At 45.5% G+C, this 17,230-nt stretch overlaps 1 protein-coding gene and 1 long non-coding RNA gene across 2 annotated transcripts in view; one reads left to right on the top strand and one right to left on the bottom strand.

The window, feature by feature from the left end:
- Nucleotides 1-17,230, bottom strand: part of LOC135391631 (2',3'-cyclic-nucleotide 3'-phosphodiesterase-like) — a 210,817-nt gene that overhangs the window by 93,634 nt on the left and 99,953 nt on the right. The gene's annotated exons all lie outside the window — the stretch shown is intronic.
- On the top strand, nucleotides 3,112-14,916 carry LOC135393253 (uncharacterized). Its single transcript, XR_010422554.1, has 3 exons — nucleotides 3,112-3,214; nucleotides 3,383-3,686; nucleotides 14,863-14,916. It is a non-coding gene; the product is annotated as an uncharacterized LOC135393253 (long non-coding RNA).

The raw sequence follows: 17,230 nt of genomic DNA, 5'->3' as shown, positions 1-17,230 counted from the left end.
GCCCTTACTGAAATGTCTATAGCAATGCACACCAGCTTGTTCGGCAGTAAACGCAATTACATCACAGTTTGTACCAAACAGTGCGCAGTTCGTTACAGTAATAGAGCCCAATTCCCCCTCCCCAATTTAGCTGTTTGGAAGTTTTTTTCATCTGAATTCATATTAATTTCAAGCACACACTCATTTCCCCAATTTTTACCCCCCCCCCCCCCAAATATTTCCCGAAAACCTTGGGCTCTAAGAATAATGTTTACCTCATGTTTCATGTGCGTGGTTTCTAGCACTGCATTTGAAATTTTGTGGCACAAGGAAAGCCAAGATCACATTGCGGGACTGTCTTGCTGTGTCATATCAAAGGATTGTTATTTGTCACGTGCCTACCAAGTGTGGTTGCCCACATCGTTGTGCCACTGGGCTGGTGCCCACTGCAATCAAGTGCATTGTCGTGAGCAACGTGTGAGCAACTTATTCTGTGGGGATGCAGCGAAAAACGGGGCCAGAAATAATTGTCCCAGCTTGCACTGGTAGAAAAAATTGTCCCATGCCTTAGGGGACAATTCTGGTGCCTTAAGTGGTTTAGGATTAAGCGTGTGGTGACGCATGCTAAAATAAAATAAGAAAAAAAAAGAGAAAACGGTGAGAGGACAATGAGAAGGCAGACACAGTGACGAGTTGGTTGCACTTGCCGGTGTCCATGCACTGGGGTTTTTATGAGTTCCAAAAGTCATGCGCTACATTTTACGGACAACTGAATTTTTCAGGAGTAGGACATCTCGTTGCAGGAAATCAGACGTGTGTAAGAAGTGACACATCGATATATATTCCAGGCTATTAGTTTCTTGCATGGTCTGATGCTGGGGTCTCCCAGTGCAGCCCATGCCCTGGTACACTGCTAATTGGTGTCGCCTATCCTGACCTAACCCAACTAAACTGACATAAATAGCCAAACCTCCTGACGTAACCAAAGTAACATCCGTATCATGAACAAGCTCGCATGGTGTAAGCAAGCTGCTGTCTGCAGAGAAAGAGGTAACATTTGCTTGAGCTTCAAACGGTATTGTGTTGTCGTTATCGACTTATGTGTTCATCACATTCAAGAAAATGTTACCTCTTTCTAAGTAGCCCAACCTAACCCAACTGACGTATCCTAACTAATTATTTGGGTTGCGCTGCTGCAAAAACGACTCTCTGTTGCAATGGTTGATAACTCATTCCAAACGTAAACACGTCTCTAAAACAAAGGTACTATATAGCCTGCGATTCTATGGGACCATTTCCTTTGTCCCATGACAGCAGAAAAATGTTTTTCGTTACCGCTGTTTCGGAAACAATTTTTGCCCAGATCCCAGTATGAGAGATTATGCATGGTTGTTGTGGAACTGACATCGCACCTTACTGAAATATGGGCTGTGAAACGTGCTGTAGTACAATCCCCAGCGCTGCACTGCAGTGACGGTCTAGTTTCGGAATGCAAAACATAACGTAATTAAGAATCGAATGGCAGGACACCTGTGAAACACTGTTAGCATACATCAGTATACTGGCACCTTACAAAATCGCGTGACGACAAACAATGATCAACGCCTGTAGCGCAATAAATACTCACAATCTCTGTTGCCTCCCATTGTTTTCTATGGGCACACACAGCACTTTAGGGCCCACCAACATGGCGGCGCGAAGGCACGCCTCTCCCCCACGAGCCCCTCTCCCATGCGCGATCCAGCCTTTATACATAGAGATCAGTGGCCGCGTCAGAGCGCCAGGTAGTTTCGGTTCCCACCAAGCGCCCTCTAGTTTTCAAGCTTTGGCCATCTGTAGTTTCGGTTTTAAATAAATGGACGCCAAGCTTGGTTGCTCCACGTGTATTTCTGGTTTCAGTTTCGCAGATGCCCTCTGGTTTCAGGATTTTGTCCGTCTGTAATTTCGGTTTCAAACCACAGCAACACTAGTTTCGCTGTGACAACGTCAACGCAGGTTTTTGAATTCTTGCCAGATGTCCCCCTGGTTTCAAGCTTTTTGACCGTCTGTACTTTCGGTTTCGATTTGACAAAAAATGGATGCCGCGTCACAGCATGATTTTTTTCCCATGACACTTTGATAAGTACACTCAAATAATGATGTGGGATGTATGGGATGTATGTCAGAGACCAGACAACACTGTATATATTCCTTTTTTATTTAAGCACATTATTTTTCTACTCTTTTATTCAACTAACGGAAGGTATGTTACAAATTACCAGAGTCTTGCTTGGCTCCATCCTTGTACAGAAGCAATCTGCAAAAGCAAAGTAAAAACGAAACATCATGTGAATGCTTTTCTCGATCAGAACAAAGTCTAGGATGACTCAAATCTCGATCAGGTGTCACGCAACAACAACAAGCAGCATTATCAAAGAATCGATTAACGTTTTCCGCTTTACGATATGCCTCTGATACTGTGTCATACATTTGCATTGGAGTACGACGTTTGGATTTGCCACACGGTAAAGTAAATTAATCAGTGTCAACAATCACTATAAAATAGAGGCGTTCTATACACACACATTTCCAAACTTCTGTTGCCCATTGCGACAACAGCAAACAACGAATCGAGAATCATTGCATGACCACGTACTGTGGTTACCAGCTGTGATGGTTTCGAAATAAAAATAACAAAAAAAAAATGGCATAAGGACAAGGGTATACTCACATCCTTTCAAAAGTTGCATCGTCGATGAAGGTCTGATCGGTCTCAGTCGTCGACAGCTAGCTTATAAGACCCTTGATTTTTGTTTTATTTCAAGGGAAGGAGGGGTCACGTGAATGCATCGTGGACAGCTTCTCCTTTCGCAGGAGCAGCATGTGAAATGCGATACCTCTTGCCGGCGCGCTCTTTTTTCTTCTCCTTTTGGTATGATAACACAACCGCGAAACAACCGTCTGTCTTTTTCCAAACGCTCTTTGGGAACACTAACCACAAAAAAGAAAAAAAGAAAAACAAACGTTATCGCCCTCGCAAGATGCATTTTCGACCGGTGGTATACGCTGTCTGCCACGTACGAGCTTTCAGCAGTGAGAGTGCCACGTAAGAGCCAAGTGATGTGAGTATTTCAAACAATTCTTGTGTTACAGTGTATCTTATAGCTAAATGAAATGCGGGCATGTATTTGTTTTAAATTCTTTTTATTGTTTCGCTCAGATGAGACAGCAGAGACATGGTAGCCGATTTCGAAAGGTGGTGGTGGTGGTGGTGGTGATAGGGCTTGCCGTTGTGGGCCTCACGTATGTGGGCAACGTCACGACTGACGCCCTGGGGGAATGTGCGTCCTGGGCCGACTTCTGTCTGGGCAGGGAACTGTGCCGACATATGTCTGAAAGCGTCTGAGGAAACCCATTTCGAAAGAGTGATACCGTAACCGCTGTGCTTTCCATTCCCAATGAGTCTTGCAATATTGTACACATTGCCCGGGCATCGTTCTATTACTTGCATGGGTTCGAAGCTTATTTCACATAGTTTTAAGCACTCGAAGTTGTAATAATTGTGCGCGACATTTGCTTCTTTCAAGCAATGCCATAGTTGATGTGTATCATTTTGCGACAGGTTTACTCCATATCTCGTCGGATGACCACTGCTGAGCCAAAGGCGTACGGCAGTTACTGCAGCTGGGCATCGGTGGACGTAGATGTTACGGTCAATCTGAGTCACGGTAGTGCATTTTCCCTGTTTCAGTGTTGGTTTTGTAAATTCTGTTGGAGCTACGAAAACGAACAGGGAAACATCACACGTAACATGAAAAAACGGTTAGGAGCAACTAAGATTTATTTGAACAAGAACTTTCGTGCAAGAGACTGCACTTCTTCAGGTTACACAACTAAGTGCGACACAAGTATATATACCAAGAGAACAGATGCAATAGAACAGGTTTCCAGAACTAAGTAAACAGAAGACAACCAGACAGTAATACAATGCATCACGTGAGCAACCGTCACATAAGAATCAGGAAAGAGAAAGTGTACGGGTAAATGAGACATTCGGAGACAAAAGATTTGGTGGTGAAAAAACGGGGGCACAGGTGGATGTCTAGCCGCGTACGAGGAGAACACAGCTTTTGTTGAACTGTGTGGGAAGGTCCGGGTGACCTTATGGGCTGAAGGGAAAATAGAGATAAGAATGCTAAGAACAGAAGGTGAATGAAGTAGCTTAGCTGGATGATGGGTTGAATAACTGCAGAGGACCGCCATGAACGTTTAGTCCCCGTGGTTTTAAAGAAGAAAATTTAGAAATGAAGAAGGACTCGCGATTTTTGCGTTTGCAATCGGTAGTGTAGCCAGATTCCAGAATTGCAATAGACAGGTGTGTATCCATGTCGTGCCCGGGAAGGTTAAAATGTATAGCAACGGGACTGGGGCGATTATTGACAATGTCGGATTTATGACCGTAAAACCTCTGACGCATGGTATTGGAGGTTTCACCAATGTACTGAACATTGCATTTCATACATGTTATTAGATAACAAATGTTAAAGGAGTTACAGTGCAATGATTGTTTAATTTGAAACGTGTAGTTGTTTATGGTACTGGAGACCGAGGTGCAGGTAGAAATAAGATTACAGATATTTGGCAGCGTGTGCCATTGCAGGGACCCGAACCAGGTGTTGTAGTACGGCGCAAACGCGAAGAAGTAAGGATATTCCGGATATTCCTTGACCTGCGGAATGTGACAATGGGGGCAGAAGGAAATAGTTCTTTCAATTTTTCGTCACTGTGTAGAATGTTAAGATGGCGCTGAAAAATAGTTTTCGTGTTTCGAAGGGCTTTGTTGTAGGTGGTCTCGAAAGTTATATTTCTGTGATCCTCGTTAGGTTGGCTGGAAAGAAGTTGTTAAATATAGGAGACCTGAAGAGCGTTGAATCCCTACGTTTATTACCGGTCAGTTCCAAAACTGAGAATGCCCAAAAGCTCGTAATCAAAAGTGCGCCCTAGCCGTTCTCGTTCATCGTCTTCCTCTTCATTGAAATATTCCACATCCTCCCGCGGCGAATGACGAGTTCTAAACTTCCAGATGAAATAGGCGTTGAGCAGCAGTCGTGACGAACTTGCCGTTAGTGTGTTTGACGACACATAATCGCACAGTGCCGTCTTGCCCAGGGAACGTCTTCACCACCCTTCCTAAGTTCCACATGTTCCGTGGCAACTTGCTCTCGATGAGGACAACATCGCCCACCGCTAACTTCGTCGTAAAGGATGAGGAAAAGTGATGAGCTGATCGTAGTTGCAATAAATAGTCTCGCTTCCAGCGTTACCAAAAATCATTCATGACCTTTTCTCGGTATCTCAACCGACGCGTAAACTCGTCCTTTCTTGTGGTCGTCGTCGACGTCACTGCTGGATCTCCAAGACTTACGATCTTGTATCTCTTAGACGATGCATGCCTAACACTGCCAAATGTGGCTATGCTGAGGGTTACCTCATCGACAACAGGTAGATGCAAATTGCTTGCCAAGGACTCTATCAGAAAAGTCCGGTCGCTCCCGCCATCGATGACACCTCGAACATAGCGGCATTTTCTCTCTCCAACAGCCCAAGCTCGAAAGGTCTGCAATAGAACGTCGTCTATAGGCGAACGGACCGCGATGTTCCCGTTGACGCATTGTGCGGCGAGGTTTGTGCTGTTTGCTGTTGCTGTCTTGTGCAAGGACTCCTTTCGGCACACAGAAGTGGCATGCTTTCCATTGCAGCTTGCACAAGCAATGCGAACCCTGCAGTCTTTCGCTCGATGACCTTTTATCGTGCATCGGAAACACCGAATACGATCTCAGTATGACATGCGGGAATTTGAGATCAAGGCCATCGTTGTTCCTGTTATCTGCCACGATATCCGTGCCACTTCAAAGGATTTGCAATTTCTTCAAGAACTGAGAGAGGACGGAAAATATCTTGCAGATGAACGCTGCTTTCCTGGTGACACGTCACGTGACAACATAAGTTTATTAGTCGGATCTGATCAGATGTGGGGAATCCTCACCGGTGAAGTCGTCAGAAGCAAAGATTGTGACAAACTTGTAGCAATGAACACCTCCATGGGCTGGACTGTACAAGGGCCTGCCCGTGTCTCAGTACGAATGGAACTTCAAGGGAAGACCTTGGTTAGGTCGTCTTTGGTGTCATGCGTTCTCAGGGTGTGCGCCGCCACACAACACGAGGCTTCGAGAGATGACGAAGTCACTTGGGAACCCACTCTACGTTCCTTTTGGGAGATTGACAACATGGGAATCAACCCAGAGCCCTCAGCTTCCTCGAAGAATCCTGTGTTGGAGAACTTCGCGGAGACTGTCCGCAAAATTGACGAGCGATATGAAGTTGCGTTACCATGGAAGCAAGATCCGGCCAACCTGCTTAAAGATAATTTTGAAGTCTCAATGACACGACTCAAGAAGCTCTTGATAAAGCAACAAAGAACAGATGGTCTTCTGTTGCGGTATGACAGCGTCATAAGAGAGTATTTCAATCTTGGACATGCCGAAGTTGTCGATGAGCGAGTAGAGACGCAAAATCCAATATACTACATGCCCCATTCAGCTGTCATTCGAGAAGATCGTGTCACCACCAAGGTTCGAGTTGTTTTCGATGCTTCATCCCATGCCCCCAGTTGTCCGTCGCTGAATGAATGTTTGGATAAAGGAGTCTGTCTAAACCCTGACATCTTGCAGTTGCTACTCCGCTTTCGAAGCTACAAGATAGCTCTTACGGCGGACATCGAAAAGGCATTTCTTCAAGTTCAGATTCGTCCAGAAGATCGAGACGTATTTCGATACTTGTGGCCCGAGCAGCCACCAAGTCCAGAGGCCATTCCTGATGTTTCACACGCAGTTCAAACGCTGGGGATGACGAGGGTACCTTTTGGAGCGACTTCTAGCCCATTTCTCCTGTCTGCTACCATTCAGCATCACCTTGCCGGCGTAGCTGGTGAGTACAAAGCAACTGCGATGAAACTTAAGCAGTCATTCTACGTGGACGATCTGGTCACTGGAGCAGATTCAGTAGAAGAAGCGTGGGCTTTGCATCAAGAAGCACTGCAGATCATGAAAGAAGCTGGAATGAATCTTCGCAAGTGGATGACTAATAACGAAGATCTGCAGTTGTTATTGAATGGTGGGCAGAAGCAGCACACCGAAATCACGAAAACGGGACCTCACCTGTTAAGTCAAGAGAAAATTCTAGGCGTGTCGTGGGATAGAGGTCAAGATAAGCTACAAGTTGCCCTGAAGTCCCTGTTCACTTTTCTTGTAGAAACAGCTGACACCAAGCGCTACGTTTTACAGGCTTCGTCAAGAATATTCGACCCCTTGGGGATCCTCAGTCCGTTTACCGTCCGCGTCAAAAGGCTTTTCCAGAAACTGTGGATTGATGGAGTCGAGTGGGATGCAGGACTTCCAAACGGAGTACTACAGGACTGGAAATCGTGGTGTAAGGAACTTCCTACGCTACGTCTCGTCAATGTCAGCCGGTACGTCGGCATACGAACCACCGACAGCAGAAGACATCTTAGCCTGTATACCTTCTCAGACGCCAGCATTCACGCCTACGGCGCAGCAGTCTACGTCAAGGTAGAAGATGAGCTACCCCAGTTGCTAGTAGCAAAGGTCAGAGTTGCCCCACTGAAAGAGTTGACCCTTCCAAGGCTCGAACTGATGGGGGCTCTTGTGGCGGCACGACTGGTCAGTTACGTCCGAACCGCTCTTTTTGACTGTTCTGTTGATTGCCATTTTTGGACGGATTCGTCTATTGTGCTTTGCTGGATTCAAAATGAACCTACTCGTTGGAACCAGTTTGTGGCAAACCGAGTAGCAGAAATCCGAACACTCAGCAGTCCTGAAACGTGGAGTCATTGTATCAGCAGCGATAATCCAGCGGATCTCTTGACAAGAGGCATCACAGCACAACGTTTGGTGGAAACACAACTATGGTGGAATGGTCCCCAATGGCTTAACAATGATCCTGCAGAGTGGCCACTCGACAACGGTTTAGTCCACGAAACAGATTACGAACTACGGCACAACCACATGAAGAGACAGCACGCTCTTCACGTGACAATGGGACCCGTGGAGGCTGTTCTCGACATCAACAGATACAGTTCGTTGGACCGTCTATTAGAAGTAACAGCCTATGTCCAGCGGTTTACCAGGAATTGCTTGAACCCTCAAGACAGAAAAACTGGCCCATTGACTCCTAATGAGCTACAGGAGGCGAGGGTTTACTGGATTCGTAGGGTTCAAGAAGATTCTTACAATGAAGGTCGTGGTCATGTGCCTCCCGCGTTGAAGGACCTTCAGTTTTTTGTTGATAACCAAGGCATCATTAGAGCCAAAGGACGCCTTCAACATCTACAAACGTCTGAACAAGTGAAGCATCCAATCATCCTGCCGGCCGATCATCATTTTACGGCGCTGGTGGTACAGAAGGCCCATACTCGAGTACTTCATGGAGGCGTTCAGAGCACTCTCGCGGAACTCCGAGAAGAATATTAGGTTCAGCGGGGTCGGCAATCAGTGAAGCGAATTATCAGAAAATGTGCCATCTGCGCAAGGTTCAGAGCTCGCCGTGTCGTTGTGCCTACGGCCTCCCTTCCGAGTTTTAGGATAGAAGCGAATCAACCTTTCACAGTGGTCGGCGTCGACTTTGCTGGCCCGCTATACGGAAAGAAAAGTAATGATAAGTTCTACATAGTCCTGTTCACGTGTGCTTCTACTCGCGCCATTCATCTGGAGGTTACGTCGGCGGCAACCGCTGAAGCGTTCCTGATGAGCTTTCGCAGATTCGTTTCCAGAAGAGGACTACCGACAACCGTTTATTCCGACAATGCTCTGAGTTTCAAGAAGGCCGACAAAGAACTTCGCATGCTATGGAAAGCGACAACAGACTCAGATGTCTGCGGGTACTTCACGCGTCACAAAATCACATGGAGATACATCCCCCCTGGAGCTCCCTGGTGGGGAGGATGGTGGGAGAGGTTGATCCGGACCGTGAAGAATACACTTCGAAAAGTTCTTGGGAAAGCTTGCCTACAGTTCGAAGAGCTGCGAACGTTGATGACAGAAGTAGAGTCGGTTTTAAACTCTCGTCCCATCACCTACGTAGGAAACGACCCAGACGAGTTTGATGCTCTGACACCGTCTCACTTTCTTTTGGGCAAAAGAAGTATTGCGCTACCTCCATCGGTCACCCCATCGAACAATGACTGCTCGACCACAAGAAAGGACGAGTTTACGCGTCGGTTGAGATACCGAGAAAAGGTCATGAATGATTTTTGGCAACGCTGGAAGCGAGACTATTTATTGCAACTACGATCAGCTCATCACTTTTCCTCATCCTTTACGACGAAGTTAGCGGTGGGCGATGTTGTCCTCATCGAGAGCAAGTTGCCACGGAACATGTGGAACTTAGGAAGGGTGGTGAAGACGTTCCCTGGGCAAGACGGCACTGTGCGATTATGTGTCGTCAAACACACTAACGGCAAGTTCGTCACGACTGCTGCTCAACGCCTATTTCATCTGGAAGTTTAGAACTCGTCATTCGCCGCGGGAGGATGTGGAATATTTCAATGAAGAGGAAGACGATGAACGAGAACGGCTAGCGCGCACTTTTGATTACGAGCTTTTGGGCATTCTCAGTTTTGGAACTGACCGGTAATAAACGTAGGGATTCAACGCTCTTCAGGTCTCCTATATTTAACAATTATGTGGAATATTTCAATGAAGAGGAAGACGATGAACGAGAACGGCTAGCGCGCACTTTTGATTACGAGCTTTTGGGCATTCTCAGTTTTGGAACTGACCGGTAATAAACGTAGGGATTCAACGCTCTTCAGGTCTCCTATATTTAACAATTATGTGGAATATTTCAATGAAGAGGAAGACGATGAACGAGAACGGCTAGCGCGCACTTTTGATTACGAGCTTTTGGGCATTCTCAGTTTTGGAATTGACCGGTAATAAACGTAGGGATTCAACGCTCTTCAGGTCTCCTATATTTAACAGAAGTGCCTCTCTGTCCAGCGAGCATGATTTGGTGAAAGCATTTTCAATTAGATTGCTGGGATAGTTACGCTTCCTGAAATCAGCAGACATTTCGTGAGCGCGTCTGTGGAAATCGTCGGTATTGGAACATATACGCTTGAGTCGTATGGATTGCCCAAAAGTAATATTTCTTTTCTGGACATTGGGGTGATAACTATTAAAATGAAGATACTGGCGTCTTTGGGTTAGTTTCTTATAAAGGTCGGTGACTAGTTTTCCAGACCGAATGGAGACAGTGACATCAAGAAAATTGATTGAAACATTGGAATAGTTGCAGGTGAATTGGATAGTGCACTCTTAAAAATGAACTTCACCTCGTAGCACGCTCCTAGCCAACGATAATCTGAAATGATATCCTTATCTGCCCTGATTTGTTGAAAACGGGAGGCGTACGCCTTTTTCTGTGACAATTATGAACAGCATAAGTGTCACAAAACGGCGTACAGAAGCAGGGTAAATCAGGGCAGATAACGATATCATTCGAGATGATGGTTGCCTAGGAGCGTGCTATGAGGTGAAGTTCATTTTTAAGAGTGTGCTATGCAAGGAGTTGAAGTGTTCAAAGAAAGACAACAAGGAAGAGTTGTCGCCTGGCCACATAACAAAAATGTCGTCGATGCATCTTAGGAAAATGAGCGGCTGTACGGGGAAGGGTTCAAGGGCCCTCTTTTCAAATTGACCCATGAAGAGGTTTGCATAGTTAGGTGACACGCGGGATCCCATCGCTGCGCCATGTACTTGTACAAAATGTCTGCCATTAAACTCAAAGTTATTATACTTTAGGACCAATTCAAGTAATGGGATGACCGCAGAAGTGTGGAGGATGTCGGAGGGAAAATTACGGAGAAAGGATTCCACTGCGTACAGGCCCTCATCGTGGGGGATGTTAGTATACAATGATTTTACGTCCATGGTTACCAGTGTCATATTGGTCAGATCTGAGAACTGGTTGTTGATAGAATTAATTTTAAGGAGAAAATCATTTGTGTCTTTGACGTATGAAGGAAGTAGCGGAGGTACATGTTTTATACAATGGTCTATCAGAAGGGAAATCTTTTCTGTTGGTGTGTGAATGCCTGATATTATAGGTCTGCCAGGGTTATTTTCCTTGTGGACTTTTATAAGAAGATAAAATGAACCAGGATTAATGTTTTTAGGCTTGATGAATTCTGCTATGTAGCGTGGAATTAAATTGTCATTAACGAGCGCGGAAATCTTTTTGTTGATTATTTGACAAAACAAGGGTGTAGGATCATTATCAAGAACCCTGCAGAAAGTAGTGTCGTTGAGATGTTTATTGGCCTCATTAATATAGTCGGAAGTGTCCATGACAACAATTCCCCCTCCTTTATCCGCAGGCCTGATCACTATGTCATCCCGTGTTTTAAGATTACGTAAAGCAATCCTCTCAGCTTTGGATAAGTTAGGAGTTTTAACGTTAATTGACTCAACGACTCGCTTATTGATATCGTTATAGACCGCCTTGATGTAGTTGTCGATCATGGGACTAGTTTGTGATGCGTCAGGGGTCCAAATGGAGGGCTTCTTAAAAGGGTTCGTGTTGGTAATTTCGCTGCCATGAAAAAATGTCTGCAAATGCATCCTCCTACCTAAGCTTTGTAAATCATTGAGTATGTCGAACTCATCAATAGAAGGTGGGGTGGGGACAAAGCTAAGACCCTTAGACAAAGCACTAATATCAGCTTGATTTAGCGTGGCACTGGACAAATTAAAAACTATGTCATTTGAGCATGCCGTGGGATATGTAATATCAACTAAAATATTGCAGATATTGAGATCAGTAACGGGTGTGAAGTCTAGCTTGTCACGTTTAGCTTTCTTGGATTTTACAGATTGTAGTTTGGAGAGCTTATCAGACGCAAAGATTCTCAGTTCTGTCACTTCGTTGGGCCGTAGTGTTAGTGCTAGTTGCCGGAGTTGGTTGTCAATATCCTTAATTCGGTACGAACTCTCAGTATACGCAAAATTTTTAACAATTCTATGGATGCATGCTTTAATGAGCTAGACCATCTTCTAGAGCTTCGAGGAGAGTGGAATGTAAATGCTGGGGACGTATGAACAAGCAAACCTTTGGGAACAATATTCTGTGCTATGCAGTCGGAATAGTGATGAAGATGAGACAAAAATCTAGCTTTCTTATCGATTAATTTACGTGCTTTGAGGAAGGAAGCAGACCTGTTATTGTCCATGTCCAGTCACCGAGAGCTCCTGGTGTTATACCTCCTAGTGACGTTCCGAAGTTTCTTGGTGGGTTGTCTATGCGCACTTAGGGCAGATGTGGTTCTGGAGGTGATGGTGGCCTCAACTGAGTTCACTGGAGCGTTCACACTGTTCTGCGGCACTGTAGCACTGTCGTCCACAGATTGGTGTCTGTGATCATGTTGATGTTCTTCGGGGGAACTGGGCGTTCCAGGTGAGCAGGTGGGACTGAGGCGGTCACTGTGACCACAAACGAGAAGCGCAGGACATGACGAAGGATGAGGTACTTCGTTAGGTGGGGAGAACCGGGGTGAGGGGAGCACAGGTGAGGCAGACGGGGAGCGTTGAGTACAGCGCGCAGGGGAACTGATGGAAGGTGCGGAGTATGCGGGTGTGGGCCAGGAACAGCAGCAGGGGCCGTGTTTGGTCCTATGGGCTGAGGGGTTGAAGCCATTGGGCAGAGGTGGGAAATCATCAGGATGGGGGAAAACGACAACCTCTTGTCGTACGGAGCGGGTGGTTGGGCAGAAATGAAGCCTGATACAGCTTCGGTAATGGGAAGCCAGCACTCTAGCGCCCTGGAGATTCACGTGGTGGCCGTCGACAGCTAAAAAGTCCCACGGCGATTGTTCGACACGACTGTGGCGGATAAATCCAACGCGGTCGTTCATAATGGACAAATACCAGAAATGCTGATTGATAAGTTGAATTTTACGGTTGGTCTCTCGGGTAAAAAGGCATTGGTCAGAGGGCACATATGCAGAAGGAAGTCGAGGCGGTATGCTGGAGATGACCACAAAGACGTGTGGACGGGTCGAGTGGATGTGAGACAGCAGAAGGTCAAAAAGTTCCACACAGGAGAAAACTGAGTTGAAGGAAGACGACGTCTACACATTGCGGGAGGTCGTTCACGATGTTGATGAGGTCCGGAATCTTGGCACCAGGAACAGACTTAATAATGGTATCACTGGAGATCAAAAACTTGGGCACTAGTTTGAGTAAGGAGTTGCCGATGATCGCAATCCGAGGAAGATGCTCCACCCCGTTGGGACTTGACATGGCGAATGGATACGTCGAAAAGGGGAAAAAAAAGAGAAACACTGTCAAGGAGCCCGCGAATAGGGAATCACACACGTAACATGAAAAACGGTTAGGAGCAACTAAGATTTATTTGAACAAGAACTTTCCTGCAAGAGACTGCACTTCTTCAGGTTACACAACTAAGTGCGACACAAGTATATATACAAAGAGAACAGATGCAATAGAACAGGTTTCCAGAACTAAGTAAACAGAATACAACCAGACAGTAATACAATGCATCACGTGAGCAACCGTCACATAAGAATCAGGAAAGAGAAAGTGTATGGGTAAATGAGACATTCGGAGAATTGGGGTTCAAAAGATTTGGTGTTGAAAAAACGGGGGCACAGGTGGATGTCTAGCCGCGTACGAGGAGAACACAGCTTTTGTTGAACTGCGTGGGAAGGTCCGGGTGACCTTATGGGCTGAAGGGAAAATGGAGATAAGAATGCTAAGAACAGAAGGTGAATGAAGTAGCTTAGCTGGATGATGGGTTGAATAACTGCAGAGGACCACCATGAACGTTTAGTCCCCGTGGTTTTAAAGAAGAAAATTTAGAAATGAAGAAGGACTCGCGATTTTTGCGTTTGCAATCGGTAGTGTAGCCAGATTCCAGAATTGCAATAGACAGGTGTGTATCCATGTCGTGCCCGGGAAGGTTAAAATGTCTCCGAATGTCTCATTTACCCGTACATTTTCTCTTTCCTGATTCTTATGTGACGGTTGCTCACATGATGCATTGTATTACTGTCTGGTTGTTTTCTGTTTACTTAGTTCTGGAAACCTGTTCTATTGCATCTGTTCTCTTGGTATATATACTTGTGTCGTGCTTAGTTGTGTAGCCTGAAGAAGTGCAGTCTCTTGCACGAAAGTTCTTGTTCAAATAAACCTTAGTTGCTCCTGACCGTTTTTCATGTTACGTGTGTGATTCCCTCTTCGCGGGCTCCTTGACAGTGTTTCTCTTTTTTTCCCCCCTTTTCGACGTAGGGAAACAGCACTCAGAAAGGACAAGGTGTAGCAGAACATCTCCGGGCATCTATTTACCATGACGACCTACAGTAAAATGAGACAACTCGTCATGGATTTCAATATTTATTGGTAAGCGTCTTTGGGTGACAACCGATTTTGCAACAGGTCAATTGTCATGTCGTTTATGTACACAGCCAGGTAATGGTTGCCGGTCTCCATTGCGTAGTACATGATACATAGACTTTCGGCTACCAGTTGCATTACGTCGACGTCACGATCACCGTAATAGCTGAATATGGAGCTCATCTGTTTTCCCCATTCGGAGACCAGGTCGAACGGGTGGTCGGATAGGTGTTCACACTTCCTGTGTACCCTGGCATACATTGTTTTTGAAGACTCCCACACAGTCTTTTTCGCGGGAAGGTTCAGAGGCAGCGACTGGAACAGAAAAAAGTCTCTGGTTATTTTAAATGCTGCGACGAGTACTGTGTCATCCGTTGACTTCGATGAACCGCATTCTAACATGCCACTCCAACAGGTATGAGGACGGTGACATTTTCCCTGGAGTTGATGATCCTGTGTAATGTCCCGCATGCCACACACATCATCACCCGATTGTGACCAGGAATCGCCACCGTTGGCTGGCTGTTCGACATCGGACCAATGATCGCCAGTCATTTCGTCGTCGGTGGTGGCAGGTAGTTCTCCGGAACCCAAGTCCTTCTACGCAGCTTCCAGCAGGTTGCAACAGGTGCTGCACCTTTCCGTTCCTTACGCGTCTTTTTATAATGCGGTGGCCCTTTCCAGGCTGCACACGTGTTAATTCGCTTGCATAAAATTGACCTTTAATAGGTTCTTCCTGCTGGTCACGTTAGAGATACGTATTCGGGTAACCAATCTTGACTGCTCTTACCACAAAAATTTCACGCGTAAACGAACCAAGGTAACTTTTGACTAACTGGTGTCTATAGACTTTGCTATTCTGACAAGGTCGCCAACACGAAAACGTGGCTTCTCTGGGGGTTTGCTCGGAGCAGGATAGAGCTTTTGCCTCAATAAATGTTCATTTTCTTTGTTGACATCCACAGGGCGTGCCGACAGAGTTCTATGAACACGATGGTTATGGGCAGCGTTCGCTAGAGTTTTCTATCGACGGCAGCGGCCCCTCGAGGGGAAACGCGGCGTAATGCCCTGGTACCAGCCAGCAGCGTCTAGCAGTGCTGTGCTAGTTTCGCCATTCGAAAAGAGCGATTTGAAGCGGCCTGCATAGAAAGTCAAAGGAGAAGACAAAATGGAAACATTCTATGTGGTAATCTGCCACGACAACCAAGTTACTGTGAAAGAGAGGCAACTTGCCGTAAAGTTTTCGTCCTTCTCGCTGTATCGTCCCGCCGATCACGTATTTGAGAGAGCGCTTTCACGGCAATCCACCCAACGTGCCGCTCAAATACGTTGTTTCGAACTTAGAACTCATTCCTTGCATTTAGTATATTTGTCAATGATCAGTTGAGCATCACGATGCGGACTTATAGCACAGCAACTGACGTGAAAAGGTTGCGAAATACACCAATGAATGACCAATGAACATCGTGGAGCTTGGCTAAAATTAGTGTCTGCCATATGTCGTACAGTATCTATCTCTTTTACTCGGACCCTAAATTTGCGGCGTGTCGGCGAAGACTGGATTTGGACCTCGTCTTCCCTCAATATAAAGCTTGCATGCGAACACAGGGAATTATTTGTCCTCCCAGAGCTGCGTTTCGCAAGCCGTCATCATTTTATGTAGGTGCATTCTATCACTATGATCTTATTATCGTTGCCAAATCTTGTGATCTCGGTTTACAAGTGGTTCTTTGCTCCTTAATATTCGTCCGCGCACACACACGCAAACACACACAAAAGTAATCATGCGTTTGTCGAACAGCAACCTCACTGTTTCTTCTTAATTATTGTCATTTCTTTTTTTATTTTTTAGCATAGTTTATGTTTTGTGTTTCTTTTGCGTGATATTTATGGCTGCTTCTATGTTGCAATTTGCAACAATGTGTCTGATGCGCTATGTTCACCTATACTAAGGCCGCTGTGGTTGTTGTTTAGCACTAATAAAACATTATTATCATTACATATCCAGTTTCAAACAAAATACGCCTTCTTTATATCCTGAAACAATATTGATTGACTGATTGATTTTTATTACTATGACTGTGCATCAAATGCAGGCACAAAGGGCTAAAAGGGAATCCCCCGACTTGAGCGATGCAAGATTGGGAATAATTTGACTAAGGAACTTATCCTCACAGTGCATCATCACGTTAACGGATTATGCATAAGAAAGAAACGAGAACGTTTTTTTTTTCGCTATCTTCGTAATGTATATTCCAATTTGTTGTTGACTGTATTATTGTGAATTCTTCAGTGCGAGATTTCCGTCCTCATAGCGCAGGTACTGGACGTAGCTAGTGTCTGATGTGTAGTCTATAATTGGTAGTCCCTTGCGGATAAATATGCACTTAACTTCACGTAAATACGGGCCACGAATACTACACGCTTGTCTGCGGTACACACTGTGTCACACATTGTGCATAGACACATCCCAGTTGGAAATCTGTTGCAAGTGGATCCTCTTTAAAACCACTTGCAAGTGGTTTATGAAACAATTCCCACTTGAGAAACCACTTCAGCCAGACCCCTTTGAGATCCACTTTGAAAACCACTTACAACCATGTCCACTTTGGAAACCACTTGTAAGTGGTTTATGAAACAATTCCCACTTCAGAAACCACTTGCAGTTGGATCCACCTTGAAAACCACTTGTAACCAAGTCCACTTTGGAACCCACTTGCAAGCAGATCCACTCTGGAAACCACGAAGTGGTTTCCAGACTGGATGTCCTTACAAGTGGTTTC

Source organism: Ornithodoros turicata, chromosome 4 (genome assembly GCF_037126465.1).
Source record: "Ornithodoros turicata isolate Travis chromosome 4, ASM3712646v1, whole genome shotgun sequence".
In the NCBI taxonomy this organism is placed as follows: Eukaryota; Metazoa; Arthropoda; class Arachnida; order Ixodida; family Argasidae; genus Ornithodoros; species Ornithodoros turicata.
Note: the sequence above shows the minus strand (reverse complement) of the source record. Positions and strands in the feature narration are given on the sequence as shown.